Below are 11,107 nucleotides of genomic sequence, written 5' to 3'. Positions count from 1 at the left end.
TCTCTCAGCATAATCTTTTTCTATCCTCTCCCTGGGCAATAGCCACTCTTCACACAAGAGTGTCTTCTGGCAGCATTCCCTCCCCATTTGGGTACAAATGCCACCAGTGAGGACCTGCCACTCTCTTTGGTGCCAGCAGAACTGAGATGTTTCTCTTGGACTGGCTCCAACAAGGGTGAAAAACCAGAGCTTTTGCATGTTACTTCCTGCTGGCAACAGAAAAAAGAAGCACCAAGATCTCATCTGCCTACTCTTTGCATAGGTGAAAGGGAGAGGGAAACCACAGGTACCCCTGGAACACCTCAAACATCCACAGAGAGGTGAATAAGCTTAAGACCAGAGAAATGGAGACTTTTGCTGCTCAGGACACAAATAGCTGTGGGGAAAAGCTCTGAATCAGTTTTCCCTTCACCCCCACTCACTAATGCAGAGAAAGAGAAGAGGTAAGGAACTGAAGTTAATTTTTTTTTTTTTTTTTTAAAGTAGCAACAACCTTGGGAGCATGACACTGCTTCTGAGGGTCTGCCGGAGAACAGGGGCAACCTCTGCTAAATGTCCACTAACCTCAGAAACAACTGAGCTTGTCCTCCTCTCCATAGCACTTCCCAAACTCCATTAAGAAGGGACCAGGAGTAACCCAAGCTCTTCTCTCCCCTCCCCATGTCACGCCTAAGGAACCCTGCACCGGGGAAAGGGCAGCACCAGATGATGAACCAGGGACATTTGGGTATGGTATGTGATACCTCATACTAAGTCACACTTGTAAACAGATGGTTTCAAGGGCAGGTTTCCATTTGCAAGGGATTTTTTGGCCTTGCTGTTCCCACGATGTGTTTAGAAGGTCAAGGACAGCGCAGCAATGACGTCCAGTGCCACACCTAGAGGGATGGGACATCTGTAAGAAGAAGAAATGCCCTCCCTTTGCTGAAGGCTTGCTGTTCCCACGATGTGTTTAGAAGGTCAAGGACAGCGCAGCAATGACGTCCAGTGCCACACCTAGAGGGATGGGACATCTGTAAGAAGAAATGCCCTCCCTTTGCTGGAGGCTTGCTGGTCATTATGCCCACTACCATAGCTGCAGCTTCAAACTGCACTACAAGAATATTCAATGCTTTTTTAGTACCACTCTTCCACCCTAGCAATTGCTGTAGTTACAGGCAGACATTACAAAACCTCCACAGAGAAAGGCTGTCTCGTCTCAGTTCCCAAGTGGGCACCATGACAAAGTTCAGCAACTTCCAGACCATCGACACTGGGTCCATTCTGGTGGCAAGAGCTAATGCCAAATTTTCCCTTTATACATTTACCAGAACTAATTCATACATTTCTAACTCAGACCAATTTCCTGTCCTGAGGAAAAAGTGTCTTCTCATTCTAAATCTGCTTTAACAATCATTCCTGCCCCATTCCACGGAGACTGTTCAGAGGGAAGGGACTCTAAGCTATTTAGCATCACGGAGGGTTTCTCTCTGACATGTGCTCTCCTAATAGACCATTTATCAGGATGAAGGGTGCTCCCCAGAGAGTGCAGACAGCAGGACAGGCCTAGCCTGAGTGACAGTCTGTCCAGCAGAGATTGACTTTAATGAAGCACTGAATAAACAGGAAGATTAAGAGAGTGCAAAAATCAGTGACAAGTTTTGAGTTCATGTGGGCAGCTTACTGTGCAGCACAGATCTGTCAGTGAGTTGTAAATGTTATATATGTTTGGTTCCTAAGGATCACCTACAACACACAGAAATCCTGCACACATTACAAGAGAAAGCTTTCCCCTTGATTCTCACCCTTGAGAGAGGGTATCTGCTCGAAACCCAAAACCACTCACAAGTTGTAGGTGGATGGGACTCTGGCGGTTGCCTGGTCCAACTCCCTGCTCAGAGGTGCGCAAGTTTCCAAAATGTTGCTCTGAATTTCAGGGCTCTGGGATTTTCTAAGAAATTCCTTCTCCTATGACAACGTTTTGTAGATATTGATCATGGAGATTCTTTCTCTGTAACAAAAATCTGGCAACAGGGGGGATATATTGTATAGGATCCATCTTAGCAAAGTTCAGACTTAGCATCTCCAGTTGAGTCTGAAGTCCTGTTTCTGCCAATGGATAGAAGGCGGTATGCCTGCCAGTTATAAACAGTTACCTCAGGCTGACATCATGTCAGCATCTCTCTCCACTGGCTGTTAATGGAAAAAGATCAACTCAGACACAGACATCTTTGGACAATGACTTTCACCCACAAACATCATGCACATAGCCCTGAGGTGCAGCCGAGTCTCGTTCTTCATTCTGACAAGTGTGACTTGTACACCAGACATCTCTCCAACATCTTCATGCTTATTTCTTTTGCTGGACTCTGATATCAATTGATAAATAGAGGCTGAGATTGAGGCTATGAATGAAGTTTTTTCACCCAGTGATGATAATAAAACGTCAAAAGCAACCTTACTACTACAACACCTCATAGCTAGGAAAGCCCGATGACAGTGCAGGCATTTACCACCAGCAAGTAAGACTCATGTTAAATCTTCTTGTGTCTGGATGATCTGCTGAATTTAAATACACCATATTTTGGTAAAGCAAAGAAACCAATCATTCTTTTCTCTGCAGATGCTAGTATTGAAGAGAACATAGAACACTGGCAGGATACTTTACTCCCAGAAAAGGGAATAGGAGTTTTAGCTCTAGTTTCTAGAGCAGCAGAATTAAGTCAGCGTTAACTACTTTCAGATAGTTTTGCTCACACGGGCCAGATAAACTCCTTACCAAAACAAAGAGCATAAGTTGCCAAACAAAATAACAACTACAACACACACTCTTGCTGTGAAATCTAAGGAGCCCCTGTAGTTTTTGACATAAAGTGGCTACATAAAATCACCTTTATAGATGCTGTTCTAGAGTTCACATTGTCTAGTTTCTTTCCCTGTAAAATCTCTGCTTTGCACTAGTATTCACATATGACATCCAACCCAACAGACAACGGCTGCTCCACTGTATAGACTTTTGTGGTTTTTTCTTTAAAGCAGCATATATGAGGTCTTTCTGTGAGTACACGAATTGAAGTTACATGTGAAAAAAGCAATGCAAAAAGTGTAATCTTAGATGTTTTAGGATCCCAATCTGCCCATGTTGCAATTATACACTGTCACCAGATGATGGCACCAAAATTCAACCTGTAAGCAAACGCCACTGGCTAACTGACAGATGGCTTGGACAAATACATTATTAAATGTCTGTACTGAAATTCAGCTAATTGAAGCTGTATAAAACAGACAAACTAAGTAAAGGCTGGAACGCACCTTTAAAAACAAACTGTCACCTTTCCCCTGCTCCCTCTTCCCCCATGTCTCAGACTTCAATCCTTAACCAGTAAACAAAGATTTTCCCTTTCAAAGAGTGCATATCAAAATGAGACACTGAGTCAGCCTTGCTGCTAAGGGATACTGTGGAGAGATATTCATATTACTGGAGTCATACTTTCAGCCTCTGCGAATCTTGTGCTATGTACAGCAGTAAGAATTCTCTTAAAAGCAGAGGCTAACGACAGGATCAGGTGCCCAATCAAAAATGTGAAGCTCAAGAATGTATCGGCAGTAGGCAAGCTGTACTTCCAAATCCATAAATAGGCTGTTAGAATCACAAATGTACTACCCCTCCACAGATATTTTCATGAGTTTCTTTCTTCAATCGTCAATTGCTCTAGTTCAAACACCATCAGTTTTGGCTAGCACTTGAAAAACCATCTGGTATATAAATATTCATCAATTAATTTATGGGAAATATAGTCTCCTTCAGTGTTTCTCAGGTATACATTATGTACAGATTTTAAAAAGCAGAAGCAGTATATATGATTTAAAATTTGGTAATCTGATTAGTAATAGTATTTCTAATGCAGATTATACCTTAAAGCAGGAGGAAGGAAGGCGTTAAATAATTCAACAGAAAGTAAAAGAAATGAACACTTAGGTGGTTAACAATTTACTATTCTTTAGTCCTTGCAGAGGTTTAGTGTTGCTTAATCTATGAAAAGTGTTTTCTATTTGCTATATGTTAGCAGAACCATCATTAAAACTGTAATTCATTATTGAAATGAGCCTCAAAATTATTATGCCCCAGCATCATGTCCTGGAACCAATGGTCAGGTGAGCATTTTGTGCATGGTATAATGCTCTAATATGCCTCGAGCAAGACAAAGAGGTCCATTAATTTTGAAAGGCCAAAACCCCAACAATTATACTTGTTAGAAGTGTAATTAGTAGGTTGAATGCTACAGTCCTGAATAATGCTAGTGGCTAAACAATTTTTAAAGGGTAGAAAACAATATTTCACAAAGGGTATTTACCTAAAAAATACTCCATAGCCTATCTATGAAATATAAAGAGTAAAACATTTTTGACACCTAACACATTCATATGTTGGTATTGCCAAAATGACTGCATTGAAATTTGAAGGCTTAAAACTGCATCTTCTGTGTTCAGAGATCACTGTGAAAGCAATTTCTGTAAGCTGTCCATTTATTCCTTCCAGCTCATTCATTTACTGATAGGATTGTCATTTTTTTGACAGACAGTAATGAAAGTATTAGTAGCTGTTTTACCCTGCTTTGTATAGTTTATACCTTTCCTCATTAAAGAATATTTTGACACATTATAACAAGACATTATTCTTTATGCTTGATGCACTGTAACATCTTTATACTAGAATGTGTCTGTTAAAAAAAAGTAAAGATTTTTATTATTAGAAACTCTACAATTTCTTTGCTTTTAAGATATGACATATGCAAATATTTATTTTTACACCATCAAAAATAAAAACAAGATTAAAAACATACCTTCATTCTTCATTGAAAGCTGTAGGAATTTCTTTTTTTTGTAACACTGAAGTTATCTGTACTGTTCCAAAATAAATCTTCTGTTCTATCTGATTGATGCTTCTCTGTGTATTTTGAGTATTACACTGGGTCACTTGCTTGGGAAAGGCCTTGTAAATTAAAACACTAATGGAAGTTAAGGAAATACTTAGTTTCTAGCTCTACTAAAAGTACTATATATGATCTGCTTAATCTGATTTTGATTGAGGGCCAATTTTAGAAAGCTGCTTATTCTCCACATTTCTGACTTGAATTCACAAAAATCCTTCCTCCCACTGCAAACTTTACAGGATTTTTTGTTAACTAACTAAAAAATTGCCATATTTATACCATACACACCAAAATAATAAATCTGGGTTAGGCTTCTCCAAGCAGCTGTAGTCAAAGTGAAAAACGACAATAAAGGCTGGAGTTACAAAGCCATAGTTGCACAGTTAAAATAGCAGCATATTATTCCTAGTTACGTATCTAGTTCCATAACTGGATAAAATAAAAAGTCAGGGCAGACTAGAATTGATTTTATTCAACTGAAGTATTTTACATCTTTTACTTGGATTACTGGTTTTCCTCACAAGACCACTAGACCAACATCTTTGTCAACAGCTACAAGGACCACAGCTTCATCTAAGCGCTTAAGTATCACTTTATCCCGAAAAGTCCCCCTTAACTGATGAGCGAACAGCCTGCCAGCCTCATATAAAGGCTGAAGAAGCAAATGTGACAACAGTAGTCATCCACCAGCAGGCCTTTCTTCCAGCTAAGTGGGCAGCATACCCTCTGCTCTGCTCTTGAGACACCCCACCTGCAGTACTGCATCCAGCTCTGGAGTCCTCAGCTCAGGAAACACATGGACCTTGTTGGGGCGAGGCCAGGGAGGGCCATCAAGATCGTATGAGGACAGGCTGAGAGAGTTGGGGTTGATCAGCCTGGAGGAGAGAAGGCTCCGGGGAGACCTAATAGCAGCCTCCCAGTGCTGAAAGGGGGCTACAGGAGAGATGGGGAGGCACTCTGTATCAGGGGATGTAGTGACAGGACAAGGGGTAGCAGTTTTAAGCTGAAAGAGAGTGGATTTACTTTAGATACTAGGAAGAAATTATTTACTGTGCGGGTGGTGAGGCAGTGGCCCAGGTTGCCCAGAGCAGCTGTGGATGCCCCATCCCTGGAGGGGTTCAAGGCCAGGCTGGATGAGGCTTTGAGCAACCTGGGCTAGTGGGAGGTGTCCCTGCCCATGGCAGGGGGTGGGACTGGGTGATCCTTAAGGTCCCTTCCTACCCAAACCATTCTGTGATTACATTGCTGGTATAGAAAGAGTACTTGCAAAGAGGTAGATCACACTGACTCCTCTAGATTCAGTTATTCTTCTACTCCTTGCTCACTGAAGAAGGGAATTACATAGGATACATACAAGCCTGACTTCCTACTAGAATTTAACTTGACCAGCATTGCATCTCCTGCAGATTAGATTCCTAATAACTACATCTCAGCTAATCTCATACTTTTAATTCCTGTGCTAGATCTATTCTGTGACGATCCTTGGTTGGAACTACAGTACAGTGAAGAATCTCCAACAAGACTTCAAATGGGCTGAGCGAGGTGTGGGGTGTCTTAAGGAACATAGTTGAGGCAGCAGGAAACTTTGTATGGCTTAACAGTTCTGTTGTCTCAGACTGTTCAGCCACCCTCCCTCAGCTTTACCAGCCCGTTGCACCCAAGCCATTTTTGAGTTAACTCAAGTGCAAATACAAGGCTGGCATCCTGAATTGCCTGCACAGTATATGAACCAAGGCAGACAAGACTGGTTCAACAGGAATCTCCATCAGTGGTCAGGTTAAAACACCCATTAACACATCATTTGCAGAACAAAAGCGCTGGAAATGAATAATCCCTGGAGCAATACAATACCCACCCAATATCTGGCTAACCCCTCTCAGGAAAAAAATTAGCAAAGCCCTGATTCCAGCTAATGTAAATCAGAAGAGGTAGACCGGAGGGGCAGGGGATGGAGCCTGTGACTGGTGGTAAAACACCAGAGGTATAAATGGAATGAGTTCCTCCACTCCTGGAACCTAGCTCAGTGATGAGGGGACAGGGAAGATGAAAATCTCAAGAGGAGCTTCAAAAGGCCACACCTTACTGGCCTCATAATACAAATTTTCTTTTGTTGCAAAGAAAGGCACAAGGATTATAGTATTATATGCTCTGTGTGTGTATCTGTGCATTTTAGCAATTTATATAAAAGTTAATCCAGTAGTGTGATGAGAAATGCACATTACATCTAAATGAGCAGAGGGAATAACAAAGAAAACAGATGAATCCCATTACAGGTGTCTGTGAGGAAGAGAATACGGATGTGAAGCTCCAGTTTGAGAATTTTAACAGCTGTCAACATTAAAATACCCCAGTGGGAATTAGAAGAGTAAAGCCTCTAACAAATCTTGCAGGTTACTGATGTTTGGCCTGTGTGCATCCACAGAGGGTTGAAATTAATGAAGCAAGGTTTAAACTCAGCCAGTGTGTTTAGGATAATTTTGTGTTCTGGTGAACGTCGTCTTCATCATGCAGAATGAATGTCTGTCTTCTACTAAGAAAAATCTAATAAATGTAGTATTTTTAACCTTCTGAATGTTCAGACCAATATATACAACCAGAGGACTTAATGTACTGTCTCACTCTTAAATGTAGCACAAGCAAGATTTAAATTGTAAGCTTTTTGAAGAAGCTATATAAACTGGCAGCTTGCTCTTCACGTGCTTATAGTTACAGCCCTATAAGGGCGAGCTAGGTTCAATAATAGAACATATAACAAAGTTCAATCAACTTAATTCCTGTTAATTACAAAAACATTGAGATCCTCTTTAAGAAACAGATGTTTACCTTGTTTACAGAAATTCTCTCCACTACTATGAAAGCAGCAGTCTTTTTGCTACAAACCACAGCTATGACATCTACAGTAGGATGGGCTTGAAGTCGCTCCTTCCCCTGGCTGCCCATGCTATTTGAGAGGTGAAAGTGGATGGGTGCCAGAGGGAGTCTGACAGGCCCGCTCAGCTCTGGCCACAAAGTACTCAAGCACAAGAAAGCCTAGAATAACAGTTAATTACCTCTTACCTTGGTAACCCTTCTTCTAAATCCAGTCTTATACCTTTGAAAGAGACACACAACTTCGGTTCCATCAAGTTATAAAACTCGGCAAACCATTCTGCACAGGAAGCGTACAAAACACCAGCCATATATACACACGTTATCTGTTGTGGCCTGTTCCTGTATTACAGAGACATTATAAGAATAGTTCAGTGTAGTATATAGTTGCCGTTTGATTGGCCTAAGGGCTTAGTTACTATATATCTGTGTTCACATAACTAGTCTTTACTCAAAGCTTAGGATGAGCAGAGACTTTCTTGCCCTTCCCGCCACGAAGGGCACGGCTGACAAAAGAATCCAAGTGTATGCTTAGGCATCATTACCTAAATAAAGATATCAAAATGAACAGAAACCCCAGAGGCACAGCAGCCTACTGCAGCCTATTGTCTATATTCATTTTTACTCTTCAACAGATCATAATCCCAGGACAATAAAAATGAGCAGTTCTACTGCCAATCACAGTATCCAGTGTCCTGCCAGTACCACCCTTCCAACTGCTATTGGAGAAAGACCAAGTCAAATACTGGAAAAGTAACAAAACAGAGGAAATTAAAAATAGAAGAAGCAAAAGAAGTCTAAGAAAGATCAAAACAACCCTCCTCCATTTTCAACCTACTGTGCAACACAAGTAGAACCTGAGAATCCATTTTAATTCTACAAATTACTATGAGATACTTAGCAAAACCCAGACCTTTTCTTCATGGGGAGGATTAATATTTGAAAATCAGGAATGCATAAAGCATGCAAAGTAAGAGATCAGCCAACTTTAATGCAAAACCCTTTAGGTCTGAACATATTGCATGGCATTTCTTCTAGAAGCTCTTCAGAAAAGTCAAATTTATGGTATCTTGCCACAAATAAAGAAAGGGTACGTACAAAGGAAGGGTAATTTGCGCACAAAAAATGATGTCATCCTTAAATCCAGAAATATCAGTGCTGTAAAACTGTTTAAAATTCAGTATTCAGTATGTTTGAAACATAACAGAACTTTGGCAAAGTAACACGTCCTTCTAGTTGTCAGTCATCTAAGTGAGCAAGAAAGATAGGGTCCAAGCGACTCTTCTAGAGACTTCCTCCTTTTGCAATGAAATCTAAACTACAGTTAAAAACAGTTTTTTAGCTAACTACAACACAACACAACAGCATTGGCTGAGCCTGCAGACAATCCAAAACCATACCTCCAGGGATTAGTACATTTGCTAGTAAATTTAACCTTTAAATTAATTTATTGCAGACTGAGGAAAGCAGAAAAGCAAGCAGCTAGACGGCAGATCAAATGTGAACAAAGCACTGCTCTGGTTTCTTCCATGAATCAAACCTGTGCAGTGGTTGGGGCACAGGGAGCATGCTACTCATCTCAAACTGCCTGAAGGTTATGTGAAAACTGGCTACACCTTGCATCAACCGCCACAGGGAAATCTGCTTAAGTACAGACTGCAGGGTATGGTTTGCAGTAGGTGCTGCTTAGAATGCTGCTAGAGAAAGGAAGCAGTTACGAGCATACTTAAAAGAGAAAGGACCTGACTGTAATTAGGGAATAAGTGTGCATCAGAGGCTTTTAAAATTTAATTTGGATACCAAATTACATCTCAGTTCTCTTTCCTTAACAAACAACAACAACAAAAAAAGCTTCTAACCTACAATAAGCTTCTTTAAAACCGAGTACAGCAGCTATTACTCAGCTTTTATATTGTACTATCACCCAGAAAACACTACCCAATGAGGTCTTGTACTTGTCCTACAAATATATGACACAATCCCTGCCCCAAAGAGTTTGCAGTCTATGTGTTATCAAGTCTAGTGTGAGCATAAACCAGAAATCCTCTTACAAGTGGCAAAATCTGAAAAATCAAGATAATTACAACCCTAGCTCATCCTGTATTTGTGAGGCTATTTTTAGAACAGTATAGGCTGATGTGATCTGAGCTTTTTTTTATATTTGCATAAAGTCCTCTGTGATTCCTCCTCTCAAATGTGTGCATATGCCGAGTCCATGTGAGATGCTACCACTGGCGCTTGTCATAAGAATTAAATCCCTCTCAAGCTTGTTTACAGCTCAGCACTTGTCATACTGCTCCCCTGAGCTTCATGGCTGGTTGATTTTTTTCTCTTTGGCTCTGTGGAAGATTTAATTTCTTTTTTGTTTATGTGTGTACTTACACTTGCAGGTGCAGAAAAGAAAAAAAATGCTGTAACCAGATGTTTTGAAGCTGCAGTAGCATACATACAGCTGAAATTAAGGAGAAAAACTGTAGCAGATAAAACCAACTCTCTCATACAGTATTCTATAGCATATTTAATAAACCTATCATATTTAATTGACAAGAAGACTCTTGAATTCAATTTTAGGAAGACCAGAACATTTTACAGTTGCTTTCTCTGCTCTTCTGCAAAGGCTTTACAGTCTGAAGGTGGTCCAATTACTCCTATTTTCAGTTTTGCTAACATCTTCTTGTAGTAGTTACAGACTCAATAATGAACACAGCTACGGCATACCAAGCTGTCTTAGCTCATTACTGAATCAGTTGAACCTCAGAGAGTTTTTAATCCAGATTTTCACCCATACTTTAAAAAACATATTGGATTGTTAAAACAAAAATTACCCTATTGCTTCTGCAGTAACAGCAGAAATCATTGCCTGGGTTGCCTGTAGAGACTCTATAGTTTAGAATCTCAAATCACATCTAGTTAAGCCTGTCTCCGTTTCACAACTGCAGCTGGTTAACCTTGCAATTCATTTACCCCACCACATACTCTAACAGTCCATAAAAGGGTGCAAAGATTAATGAGCTATGGTTTCATAGGCAACTACTGTAGCTATCCATCTACAAACACAGTAATGGCTTGGCTGCTTCACCTTAACAGCATGTGCAGACAGAACTTTTCAGCAGTAAGTAGCAGCGCTGCTGATTTCTTTGCTCAAGCTCAGCACAAGCATTGAGAACCTTTCCTTAGATATGCACGTTCCTAGTCAATTAAAATTATTTGCACAACTACTTACAGAACAAAAAAGTTATTTTGTTAACCATCTTTGATTAACTTTTACCTTTTAACTTTTCAAGTTATGCACAATCTGTAACATAGTACACGCTGATGATAGGAAT

The sequence above is a fragment of the Pterocles gutturalis genome, unplaced genomic scaffold (genome assembly GCF_000699245.1).
Source record: "Pterocles gutturalis isolate BGI_N339 unplaced genomic scaffold, ASM69924v1 scaffold4, whole genome shotgun sequence".
Classification (NCBI taxonomy): Eukaryota; Metazoa; Chordata; class Aves; order Pterocliformes; family Pteroclidae; genus Pterocles; species Pterocles gutturalis.
The sequence above is the reverse complement of the archived record's forward strand: the minus strand, read 5'-3'. Positions refer to the sequence as shown.